This window comes from Humulus lupulus, chromosome 1 (assembly GCF_963169125.1).
Source record: "Humulus lupulus chromosome 1, drHumLupu1.1, whole genome shotgun sequence".
Lineage (NCBI taxonomy): Eukaryota > Viridiplantae > Streptophyta > Magnoliopsida > Rosales > Cannabaceae > Humulus > Humulus lupulus.
Genome location: NC_084793.1, coordinates 207,180,298 through 207,194,075, shown reverse-complemented (window position 1 = coordinate 207,194,075; position 13,778 = coordinate 207,180,298). Strand labels below are relative to the sequence as shown.

General features: G+C 38.7%; 1 pseudogene; it reads right to left on the bottom strand.

Moving 5' to 3' along the window:
- Positions 1-6,114: 6,114 nt before the first annotated feature.
- LOC133802865 (G-type lectin S-receptor-like serine/threonine-protein kinase LECRK1) lies at positions 6,115-13,561 on the bottom strand (annotated as a pseudogene).
- Between the last annotated feature and the right edge of the window lie 217 nt (positions 13,562-13,778).

The window sequence follows — 13,778 nt, the reverse complement described above, 5'->3', positions numbered from 1 at the left end:
AGACCTAGACTGGAGAAGAGGTTTGGGAGTGCTTTGGATGAAGATTGGATCAATCATTTAGAGTTATTTTCTTCTCTTTTTACTTTTAGTTTATGTTAATTTCATGTTTATGGATTTCTTAGTGATAAACATGAACTAAATTCTATTTAGGGTTTTTAATTGAATCTCTTGAAGCTTTATTATGAATTAATGCAAGCTTTCTATTTCTTCTTCATCTAAGATCTATTCAATTTGTGTTTATTGTGTATGTGATTGATTGCGCACATTTTACATGCTATTTATGAATTTGAATAAAAAATCTGAGAAGTGAGATTTGGATATGCTAAAATTGAATAGACTTAGATTTCAATTTAGAACGAGAGTATCAAATTGGTCTATGTGATTTAGGGCTGAGTTCATTGCTTCCTATTGTTTAAATTTCTCATAGAAATATAGAGAATTTGCATTAGGTCGAGTTTTATATTTCTTAACCCGAATATTTAACACTTTTGCATGTCTTTCATCTTAGTGAGAAGAATTATCTTTGTGATTGCATTAATGAATAATAAAGTGGATAGTAGAGGAGATTAGAATTCCTAATTTCTCATTTATATTTTAATCAAGTTTATTGCAAGATTATTGTTCTTTGTTGTTCTTCATTTAATTTTGTTATTTATTATTTTTAGTTTTAAAAATTCCAATTTTGATTACCAAATAGAAAATAAAATAGGCTATTGGTACTTGATAATTAGTCTCCGTGGGAACGACACCGACCTTACCAAAATAAACTACAAAAGCGATTACGTATACTTGCGTAGCTTTAAACTGTCACAACATGTTTATACTGCTTGTAATGTGTTGTTTAGAGTTTTAAACAATTGGGACCTTGGTGCAAGTTTGGGGTGTGATTTGGTTATTTTGGCTCGAGAAAACATAAGGGGAGTTCTGGGTTGGGAGCTCGAGCCCTGTTCTTCGGGCATCGTGGCCCGTGTGCGTGAGAAGGCCCTGGAGGGTCCCTGAAGTTGCCCAGATGTCACATCGCAGATGAGGGCACATCGCGGCCTGTGTCCCCCAGGAGAGAGTCTTGGGGCTCTCTGACTTGTAGTGTGTCGCGGCCCTAGGGGCTGGGCCACGGCGCACATTAAGGGAAATGGCCGAAACAAATTTTTATGTTCAGGAACCCAAACATAAGGGCTCAGGAGGGATTCTACTACCTGGTTTAGTAGAATTCGAGGTCCCGGAGGCTAGTATATTGTTCCAAAGGCTTTTAGTTGATTTAGATTGTGATGGCTATTTATTATTACGTTGTGACTAGGTTTTACCATTAAGGCTCGGGATTAGGGATTTTGTTTGGGATCGCCTAGTACTGTCAGCTTGGAACTCATGTAAGAAAACTGTTTGTGCCCATAGAGCAGGGCATGGCCTGATTATCTTTGTTATATGTTGTGTCTGAATTTTTATAGTTGTTATGCCATGTTTGTGTTTTTATGACTGATTGGAGAAGGCCGGGATCGGCAAGGGCTGGGAATGGCAATAAGCATGTTGAATACAGGCCGAACAACAATAAGCATGCTGAATGCAGGTCGCCATGGCATGGCCATCTAGGATGTTGTACTCACCCGTTTGGTGAAGACCGTAAACATGGTGCCTGGTAAAGCACCTTGATCGGCATAAGTCGCTATGTAAATTGCCTGTTGTATCTACTTAAGTTATGTGTTAACTGAAATGAATGGTTATATGCTATGTTTGTAGAGTTTTCTTGCTGGGTCATGGCTCAAGAGTGCTCTATGGTGCAAGTAAGGGCATGGGAAAGGCGGACCAAACATGAGTTGGAGGGCATGGAACGGCGCGTACATGTTTGGCCTACCTGGCTGCCACGACCGGGGTAGTTTTGAGGAATGTGTTATAAACGCTTGATTTTGTCGCCTAGGTCGACTATACACTAACTTTTGAGGTTTAAATATGTTTTAAAATAATATTTTGGAATCCTAATGTAACACTTTTATGATTTAAATGAATGTCCAACATTTTATACTTAGATTTCATTAAGCGAGTCCTCACTTTAATTTAATCGCACTTTTTATTCTAAAACCTTAATTAGTGTGTTAATGACACATTTTATAATCACATGGTAACAACTCTAGGGTAGTAGGGTGTTACAATGTAGCAATCGAAAAGGACCAGATTTGGGTGTGGTCCTCTGTCAGGGTTGGGTGTGGTCCTTCATCAGAGCTGGAGCATTCTCGGTGGGGATTGGGCATGGTCCCCCGTCGAAGAGGCTAGACGTGAGCTCGTCACCTCTGAAGGCCTCCTTTGATTGATGAAGAACACCATTGGCAACTACCTACATCAACCACTTGCGGGCAAGAAAAACATCAAGCTCAGATCTAGGTTTGGGGGTTTGGGGATTTGGGGGAGACAAGTGTTTTTCTTTCTCTCTTTTTCTTTTCTGTTTTGAAATTTAGTTTAATATCATTTTTTTAAAAAAATCACATATACTTTTAATTATTTCTTAATATTTTAAATTTATTTTCATCTTTTTTTTTTATTAAATTATTTAAATTTATATGAAAAATAAGTCTTATATAATTAAATAATTATTTGACACATGACCTAATAGAATGTTGCAATGTGTGTACTATTTGGCACTTAACTGGTCTAGCTGACATTTTTAACCATCAAAAGGGCATGCCTCCAACTAAACAGTAAGAGAAGGTATTATTCCCGCCATGATTTTTTATTGGAGTCATATGTGTAACATTTGCAAAAGAAATTGGGATTTTACTGCAACTATCCCTAAAAATATTTATGATTTTTAATTATTAGTATTTGAATACCTATTAATAATTACTCAATTTTTTAGCTCACAAATGTAAATATATATATATTTAGTTTTAATTTTATGTTTTACAAATTCTTTGATTATAGGATTATAAATACTCAAAATTATATTAGATATTTACTATCATTTTAATTTCAATATATGTCCCAAATAAATATTGATTATGTTTATTAATGCCAAATGATCGAACTTAATTCATAATTTTTAGAGTGTTGTGCATTTGGGCAATACAACCCAAAGGGGTCGCGTGCCTAGCCCAAACTCATATCTTTCGTGTCTTGTCGTGCCAAATAGCAACTCTTCACCATTCCTATGCTCTCATTTATGGGTACATAGCATAAATTAAATATCTCAAATAAAGTATATGAAAATCCGTTTTTAGTAATTACCAAATTAATTAAACCATGTGAATTAATTAAAGTGCGGAATGGTAATTAACTGTTTACACAGATAGCAGTTCTGTCGGGACAGAATCCGAACTTGTCACGACAGAAACTGAACACAATAAATAGACAGTGCAAAACAATAAAGAACACACCGAATTTTTACAAGGTTCATAAACCATTTCGGATAACCTACTCCTTGGGGCCACACCCAGAGAATAAACCAATTAGTAAAGAAACAATGTGTACAGAAGCATTGACTTAAACAATGTAAGACTCCCTCTTAAACTATTGCCGCAATCTTGTTGTACTCTTCTCTACGAATCTGATTTGATGAAACGCTGATTCTCTTGAACTCCCTTCAAAGAATAGCGAGTGCACACTTCCTCCCGAAGTGAGACTTAGATAGAATCATCTCCCGAAGATCCTTATGAACACGTTCACAATAGACACTATCTGTTTACAATGGACTAGATAGATATCCACAAGTACACTCAGCACTCTCACAAAGATTAAGGTGAACAAACTTAATCTCTACAAATAAAGACACTCTTCAAAATAACATAATGTTTACAAATATTCAAAATGGAAGTGTTATACCCAAAAATTGGAGAATGCATCCTAGGAGGCTAAGGAGAATGCATTCTAGGAGAGCTAAGGGGAGTGGTCCTAGGAGACCCCAAGGAGGATGTGGTCCTAGGAGACCCCAAGGGAGTGATCCTAGGAGAACCCAAGGATGAGGACTTAGATTTTGATAAGGAGAGCCTATACAATGTTCGATCGGACATGTTTGGGAGATGCTAAAGGAGGTTGCCTCAATGTTGTCCAAGGTGAGGTGCCAAGGAGGTTGCCTCAATGTTGTACAAGGTGAGGTGCCAAGGAGGTTGCCTCGGACCACCTTGGTCCGAGGAGAAGCCAAGGAGATTGGTTCAAGGAGGAACATAGCATGCTAGAGGAGAGTGTCATGTTAGAGGAGAGGAGTGCATGTCCTACCACCATGCACGTTCAACCCACCATGCATGTCCTACCACCATGCACGTCCGACCAACACTTGCATGAGTGGTAAGTAGGAGGTGGATCAACTAGCTAGAGGAGACTAAGTCAAGATTCCCAGAGACAGCTTCAACAACATACGCGGGAATCTCTCATTCTTCCCACATATTGGGGGTTTGTTACATTTCGAATTTTGAATGTTTAAATGTAATAAATATAATAAAATATCCCTATCATAAGGGGATATCAGTTGAGGATCCCAGGCCTATAAATAGAGAGCTTATGGGATGAGAGAGGGTTTCTTCTTCTGCTGCTTCTTTCTAGAGAGAGAAAATTGGGACTGTTCTTTCTAGAGAGAAAAAATTGGGTCCGTGTATTCTAGAGAGAGAAAGTGCTGATATTTGAGAGAACTCTTGTATTTTTGCCATTTGTACTGAAGAAACTCAGTTGGCTCAGTCCATCTGATCTTGAGTATAGATCTATAAATCACAACTCTAAGTGGATTAGGCTATTACCGACAATCGGGGCTGAACCACTATAAAAATCTCCTGTGTTATTTACTTTTCTTGTTTAAACCGTCTGTGTTATTTTTATTTCTCTTGAAGGCTTGTCGTATTTGACGTTCTCACGTCGTTGGCTAAAAACGCAGTCAACAGGAAAAGGTGAAAATTCTAAAGGCCTTGGCAAGGTATTTATAGGGAGGGAAATCGTCCAAGACCATCATTTTCTGGTATCTTTGAAATCAATTTGCGAATTCCTTTGATTAAGGAAATCAGCCAGCCAGATGCATTCTGTGTTGACAGAAAAAGAAACTGATGAGTCAGCAACGTAGTCAGTCTCATCTGGCAGAACGAACATGGTCATTTCTTTTGACCATGTTCATTTTCGACACCAACTTAATTCCAGAATAGACATAATCCCACATAATCCCTTAAAATAATCTCAAGATATTTGCACAATATATTTTTACCAAAAATTGATTATTTGTGATAAATAAGGTAAAAAAATATATTCACACTTAAAGATATTTTCACACTAGAAAATCAGCTGAATCATTAGATCAAGAATCAATATGGATATTCTACTAATTTTCCTTAATAACTTTAAAATATTTAGTCTAAAATAAAGTTAGCTAATAAAGGACTTTACAGAATACACACTACGTACATAGCATATTAGAAAGTAGGAATATAGTCATAAGGATACTATACGTGCACTTTATTATCTCTTTACGTATATAATTTTTGTATGCATTATGAGTTAAAACAAAATAAACAATATATAAAATCAAGATCTTCGTCTCTCTACAAATCTTTATTTGACACCCTCATTTGTTTTTCTACACTGAGCAATGAGCAAAAGATACAATCACTCCATCTTTATCATTACTCTAATGGTGGATCGCATAACGGAAGGGATGCTTCTTACTATTTTTTATGTTAAATATATATATATATATTCATTATAAATCTTTGTTTTTAGATTATATTCATTGTAAATCTTGGTACTATAATCTTTGAATATAAAATATATTTGTTCAGGAACTATTAAATAGCTTTTCCTAAAAAAACATTTTATTTAACATTTATAAATACATAGTATAAGCTCGCTTTTGAGCCAATACGAAGCTTAGTATCCCAAGGGTGGGGCATTTTTAGGGGTGTGGTGATGTAGAATCACCTTTTTCTAGCATTTAGATTACAGTTGCTTTAAATTTTCTTCCATGAAATGAATATATTCAATCAAAATTGTATATATTTTTTTGTTTTGCTAAAATTTTCTCGAGAGAAAGAGTAGATTACCAAGCTTAGGAAAATCCAAAATGCAAGAACATACTCAAACTAGTAGTGGTATCAATCTAAAATTAGCTGAAACAGATAAAGACACGAGCCTAACATAAACTGACATATAGATAAGTCCGACCGCTTTTTACATGTTACAACTTACAAGCTATAAGTATCACATAAAATTGGGGGAATAAGTTGGGCATGGAGGAACAGAGATTACAGTAATCCCTTCTAACATCAACACCACACTTTTCATTGAAGGACGGAGAGCTGGATCATCTTGAATGCACCATAATCCCACCTTCACCATGTTCTCCAATGTCTTCTTATCTACTTCTTCACCAATCACAAGCTTATCCAGCTCCATAGAGGCAAAACACTCGTAAACCCAATTAGCTAGAACAATCTCATCAAGATCTTCCACGTTAACTTCCAAGTTGGTCCTGCAACATATGATTTCCAGGAGAACTATTCCATAGCTATAAACATCTGTTTTAACAGATATTGGAAAGTTCTTTTGCCATTCAGGGGCCAAGTACCCTCTTGTCCCTCTTACCCTTGTCATAGTTCTTGTTTGGTCTGGCATTAGCAGCTTTGCTAGCCCAAAATCGGAAATCTTAGCCGTCCAAAAATCATCCACAAAATGTTTTGAGGCTTTATATCACAGTGGATGATAGGTGTCTTACACTCTTCATGAAGATAGAGAATGCCTCTAGCAACATCAATCGCAATTCTTACCCTTTCCTCCCAATCCAAGCGTCTGGAATCGTTCTTGAAAAGAAGATTTGCTAGGTATTAGGTTGCAGAGAAATTGAAGAATATTGAATGAAGAAAATCTGTATATTGATTCTACTGATTAAAGAGGAACCAGCACCTTATATACAATGAGTTAGTTAGAGTTTAACAGAATAAAGAAAGCTATTCAATAACAGCAAAGAAACAGATTAACAGCCTTAAGTATTATCTAACTAACTAACTCCTTAACAGCCCCCCTCAAACTCAGTGTGGATAATGACACAACACTGAGTTTGTCCTTGAGATCAGAAAATCTAGTGCTGGAAACAGGCTTGGTGAGACAGTCAGCAATTTGAGCAAGAGCTGGGACATGCTTGACACAAAGCTGATGTTGCAACACTTTGTCTCGAACAAAATAGAGATCAATCTCAATATGTTTTGTGCGTGCATGAAGGACAGGATTTGCAGCAAGCATTACAGAGCTGAGGTTGTCACACCACACTGTTGGAGGCACACCAAGAGGTAGACGAAGTTCCTTAAGCAAGGACTGAATCCATGAGATCTCAGTGACAACACTTGCTAAACTTCGAAACTCAGCCTCAGTGGAAGAACGCGAAATTGTGTTCTGCTTTTTGGACTGCCAAGCAATGAGATTACCCCCAAAGTATATACAGAAACCTGTTGTGGACCTGCAATCATCAGGATCCGAAGCCCAGTCAGCGTCACTGAAAGCTTCAAGATATAAAGCAGCTGATCGACAAAGATGAATGCCATGGTCTAAAGTGCCAGCAAGGTAACGAAGAATACTCTTGACAGCAACCCAGTGAGAAGCAAGAGGATTATGCATAAATTGGGCTACCTTGTTAACAGAGTATGCAATCTCGGGTCTAGTGACAGTGGCATATTGTAGAGCTCCAACAATAGATCGATATAGGGTGGCATCGTGGACAGGATCACTGCCATAATTGGAGAGTTTCAAACCAGCATTCATAGGAGTCCCAATAGGCTTGGCATTTTGCATCCGAGCACGACAAATAAGGTCCTGAATATATTTTTTCTGGGACAAATGAATTCCAGCAGTGGTATGAGTGACATGAATCCCAAGAAAAAAAGAAGCTTCACCCAAATCCTTGAGAGCAAAAGATGAGTGAAGATCAGAAACCAGCTGAGTTATAACTGGGGTAGAGTTTCCTATTATCAAAATATCATCCACATAGACAAGAGCATAGATGCAATAAGCTAAAGTTACACACACAAATAATGAAGAATCAGCTTTAGTAGAGACAAACCCGTAGCTGAACAATACAGTAGACAGCTTGTCAAACCAAGCCCTTGGCGCTTGTTTGAGACCATAGAGGGCTTTGTGAAGGCGACAAACTTTTGTAGGATGTAAGCTATCTTCAAACCCGGGAGGTTGGACCATGTACACTTCCTCTTTTAAGTCACCATTGAGGAATGCGTTGTTAACATCTAATTGACGAATGCACCAACCTTTTGAGATAGCAACTGTCAAGAGAATGCGAATTGTAACCAGCTTCACCACAGGACTAAACGTCTCATGATAATCAAAACCATGTTGTTGGTGAAACCCTTTAGCCACAAGGCGAGCTTTGTACTTATGAATGGACCCATCAGGATTTTCTTTGACTTTAAAAACCCATTTGCAACCAATGGGTAATCGGCCAGCTGGGAGATCAACCAAGGACCAAGTGGAATTTTCTTGTAAAGCTTTGAACTCAACTGTCATTGCATCTTTCCAATGAGTAGTTTGTAAGGCATCCTTAACACTCTTTGGTTCAGCGGAAGCGATATAGACTTTAGGTTTGTGAATCCTAGCTTTAGCTCTAGTGACCATTTGATGAGTATTTGTTCCTGCAACAACTGGGTTAGTTTGGACAGAAACAGTAGTTGCAGTAATAGTATTGGAAACATTATGATGTTGGGCAACATCAAGGGGAGGAAGAGAAGTAGGATTAGGTGTGGGAGAAGGGGTAACATTTGTAATAGGAGATATGGACAGTGACCGAGAAGGAATAGACACAGTAGGAGAAGGAATAGACACATGGACAGAGGGAGTAGGAGAGGTATTTGTTGACAAGACAGGAGAAGAAGAAGACTGTAGATGAGTGGGAAAATTCTGAACAGTAGGTGGTTTTGCTAATGGCAATTTTGGATGTGGGACGTGAGTGGATGAGGATGAAGTAGATGGTGTAGAGGCATATGGAAACTAATGTTCCTGAAAGAGAACATCTCGGGAGAGATATAAACGACCCTCCTTAGAGAGGCACTTGAAACCTTTGTGAGATAAACTATACCCAAGAAAAGTGCAGGGAGTGGACCGATAGGTTAGTTTGTTCCCTATTGTAAGGCCTCAAATTTGGGAAGCATAAACAGCCGAACAGTTTCAGCATGGTGTAATCCGGTTTGACCTGAAATAAGACTTCAATGGGAGACACATTAGTGAGGACAGAAGTTGGCATTCTATTAATCAAAAATACTGCAGTTCTAAATGCTTCATCCCAAAATTTTAATGGCAAAGAAGACTGGGCTAACAAGGTTAGACCACTCTCAACTATGTGCCTATGTTTTCGCTCGGCAATGCCATTTTGTTCATGTGTGTGAGGACAAGAAACTCTATGGAGAATGCCATGTGTGTCTAAAAAATTAGTAAATGATCGGTACTCACCCCCCCCCCCCCCCCCCCCCCCCCAATCTGATTGTAGTGCTTTGATTTGGAAACCAAGTTGTAATTCTACTTGTGCTTTAAACTTAAGAAAAGTTGGGAAAGCCTCATCTTTGGTTCTTAGTAAGTAAATCCAAGTGTGCCTAGAGAAGGCATCAACAAAGCTAATGTAGTACCGATAACCATTAGAGGATACAACTGGGGCAGGACCCCATAGATCTGAATGCAATAGCTGTAATGGAGTAGTGTACACAGTAGTAGAAATGGGAAAGGGAAGTTTGTGGTGTTTTCCAAGACAACAAGCATTACACAAATCTGAAGTCTTTTTATTACTAAAAGGAATATTACATGAGTTGAGTACAGACTTTACAATTTTGGTAGAAGGATGCCCTAGGCGATTATGCCATAGACTAAACAAATCAAAAAAAGTAGATGAGGTACTGCTTAGACAAGTAACATCAGAAAGTGTATGGCTGTGGGACTTAGGCGTGTAATCAGTTGAAGACTCGGGCTGTGAAAATTTTGAAAGGAGAGAGTTGAGTAGAGTCAAACCGGTAGAGACCCTTGTGGCGCTTCCCAACCAGCAAGGTCTTCCCTGTAATTGGTTCCTTCACACAACAAAAATCAGAATGAAACTCAAAGAATACATGATTATCTTCAGCAAATTGACCAACACTAAGAATATTTTTGGTAATATCAGGAACATGAAGAAGATTGCGTAAGTGAAGGGGTTTGGAATGAAAAGGAGAGTGAAATGAGGAATGCCCAACATTTTTAATGTCCAAACCTGTACCATTACCCATATGAATCTGCTCTTCACCAAAGTATTCTGAAGTGTGCATGAGATTAGCAGAGTCCGAAGTCAGATGGTGTGTAGCACCAGAATCTGGGTACCAACTATTGTCCACCACGATTTCAGGGGTAGCCAGCATTGCTTGCATATCACCACTGGAGGAGTTGGGAGGAAACGACTGAAAGGATTCAGGTCCATAGAAAGACTTATCAAACCTGTAGAAGCATTGCTTGACAGAGTGCCCCTGTTTGTGGCAAAGTTGACATTGTTGTTTCGGACCCCAAGTTGTTGATGAACCACGCCCAGCACTTTGATAGCTTCGAGAGGTGCCAAACGGAGCCGATGAAGCACCACGAGCAGAATAAGAGGGTCGGCCACCATTATTGAATGATTGAGATGGAACAAAGGGTTGAGCATAGTAGGTTGGAGGTTGGAAGTGGCCTCTAGAGTAGCCACCACGAGAACTACCAGTGGAATAGGCACCTCGAGATTGAGTGGGACGGGTTTGAGAAGCCAGATTAGCTTCAGCAGCAGCAATATCCAATTCTTTGGTCCCTTTTTCTATCCGAACCTCTTGAGCCATCAATAGAGCCTCAATATCAGCCACAGTATATGGATCTATGCGAGTATTGACAGAAGTGATAAAGACTTCATATTCCTTGGGTAAGCCATTGAAAATAGCTTCAATTTGATCTTGTTCAGATGTGACATGACCTATGGAAGCAAGAGTATCAATGATAGTTTTTATTTTGAGTAGATATTCACTCAAAGAACCAATCATTTTTGTATTGCGAAGAAGAGTGCGAAATTGGCTTATCTTTGCACGATTTTGGGATGTGTACTAATCGGAAAGAGTAGACCAGATCTGAGCTGTAGAGTCCCGTCCAATCATTCGATTTGTCATTTTCTCAGACATGGAAGAAAGAAGCCAAGAAATGAGTAAGCTGTCCTGTTGCTCCCAATCTTGAAGCTCTGGGTTCACACGATTTGCAGTACGATCTGCTTCAGTAAGAAACTTTGCTGGTATATTGGAATCATCGAGGAATTTTTGCAAACGATTTCCACGAATTGCATGAAAAACTTGGTGTTTCCAGGGAAGATAGTTGTGCTCATCTAATCGAATGGAAAGTGTGTGAGAAAATTGGACGAGACCAGTTCTTGGAAGAGTAACAGTAGCGGAAGCTGTTTGGGAAGAAGAATCACCATTATTGGAGGGACCCGAAGCTTGAGCCATCAAGAAAGGAAGGAGAAGAAGTATCGAGAAGAAGAGTAGGGTTCAAAGAAAGGGCTCTGGTACCATATTAGGTTGCAGAGAAATTGAAGAATATTGAATGAAGAAAATCTGTATATTGATTCTACTGATTAAAGAGGAACCAGCACCTTATGTACAATGAGTTAGTTAGAGTTTAGCAGAATAAATAAAGCTATTCAATAACAGCAAAGAAACAGATTAACAGCCTTAAGTATTATCTAACTAACTAACTCCTTAACACTAGGGAACCATAGCTCATGTACTCGTAAACCAGAAGCCTTTTCGATCCTTCAGCACAATATCCCAACAACCGAACTATGTTCTTGTGGTTAGCTCTTCCAATTGCCCGCATCTCAGAAAGGAACTCGCCTCCACCTTCCTCTACCAGCTTCTCAAGTCTTTTCACTGCAACAAGTTTTCGGCCTCTGTTTAAGGCTCCTTTGTAAACAGCTCCGAACGATCCTTTTCCCAATTCTTCTTTGAATCCATTTGTTGCTCTTTTAAGATCATTGTATGAAAAGACTCTCAAAGTAAGTTGATCACCAACCACGCTTAGATTTCCAATGTCCATCAGCCTTTTGTACCTCAAGTCACGAATTTTAAAAGCATATATGCCAAAAATTGCAAGAGCAACAAACGAAAACATAGTAAAGCCAAGAACTAAGACAAGAATTTGCACCATATTGTTTTTTGTCACGCCTTGATTCTTCAACTCTGGCGTCTTTTCTGCTGTGTTGTTGGAACTGATTGTCTTGGCCAACTTAAAGAAAGCTGTTGTTGATTTCTGAAGGTCTCTTCTTACATATTTCAAGGGAAGCTGGTCTTTCTTACAGGTTCCAGTTTCCTTGTCATACATTGCCGCCCCACAATTGCAGTCTTCCATACAAGATATTTTACAGTCGTCTACAGACATTGTAACTGCAACATATGGATTACCACTCCAATACATACTCTTCATCTCTGCGATATTATACGCAGTAGTATTTTCTTTCCCACCATGTTTGCACTCCCTCAATGTATATTGTATAAAGCAGTCGAAAGCCCTTCCATTAATCGAATCAGGAAAATCAGTTCCGGGTATACATTTACACTTTGATTCTGCGTCAATTGTTGTGCAGTAGCTGTTTAAACCACAAGTACCAGACACTTGGCAAGGATTGTAAAATGATGACCACAACATGGATTCTTTGAGATTTTCTGCCTCATCACGTCTGTGCGAATATAAGCGAAAGATGCCATCTACGTCAAGAGTTGCGCGAAATATGGTAACATTTCTTTCAGATCTTTCATAAAAAGTGTAATCTTCATTCAATGACTGGATCAGCTCAGAATCATTGCGGTTGACTACGGCTAAAAGGCCTGTTTCGTTAAGATAGAGAACATACTCGACGACGGGTCTACTTGATTGGGCAGTATCGGTGCTCCAATATGAATCTTGAGGCCGAAACCCGTCTTTCGTTCCATACAGGACAAGGTTTCCATCTTGTTGCATGTCAAGATGAAATTTTCCTGTTCCGTGATCAATCATGGACTTTTTCGAGTACAGATTAGCATTCGTAGCCAAAAACTGACCCTGTAGGATCGTATCAGTTGGGTGATCGAAACTCTGCCAAATGGTCTTGTTATTTTTATCATACAGAACAAAGTTCCCATTATTGAGCATGGATGCAAGGAACACTGTACGGATACTCGAATTGGCAATATGTGTTTCTTGTCCAAGTGCTGTAGTCAAGACAAGCTTGCCATTGCCAAGGACTAGTTTTGGGCTACTGGAGGTGCGTATCGGTGGATTATTTCGATTTGCTGTCCAAACTGTGGTGTTCTTCTCAGCTCCGACTAACCAGATTCCAATGGCGTAGCCCTTGCCATAACAATGATAAAATCCAAATGAAAAAAACCCAGATGATGAAGACCAAAAGGAGTCTTCACTGCTAGTAGCTACCGGGACAAGTGAAGCGCCTTGTGGGATAATTTTATCGTCTGCTGATGCAAGGAAAGCAAATGATATCGCTGAGGGAGAGAGCAGCATGAAAACAATTAAGAAGGAAGCCATGATTTAGTGAAGAGACAAGTAGCATACTACGGTTATTTAACTTATTTTCATTTATGCTAAAACTTACTTTTAAACAAAAATTTATTGCTTTTCTTCTTATTTTTTATTTTTTTGCCTGAGATGACTTTTCTTCATCTTCACCGTATTTATAGGGTTGAACCGGTTCTGTTGATAGTGATACTGCCTACCTATTTTCAAAGAGCACTGCTATAGGTCCATGTGTCAAGCTTAGTACATGTCATTGTCATAGTGTTATTTACTTTTAAAAGAAACCCTTC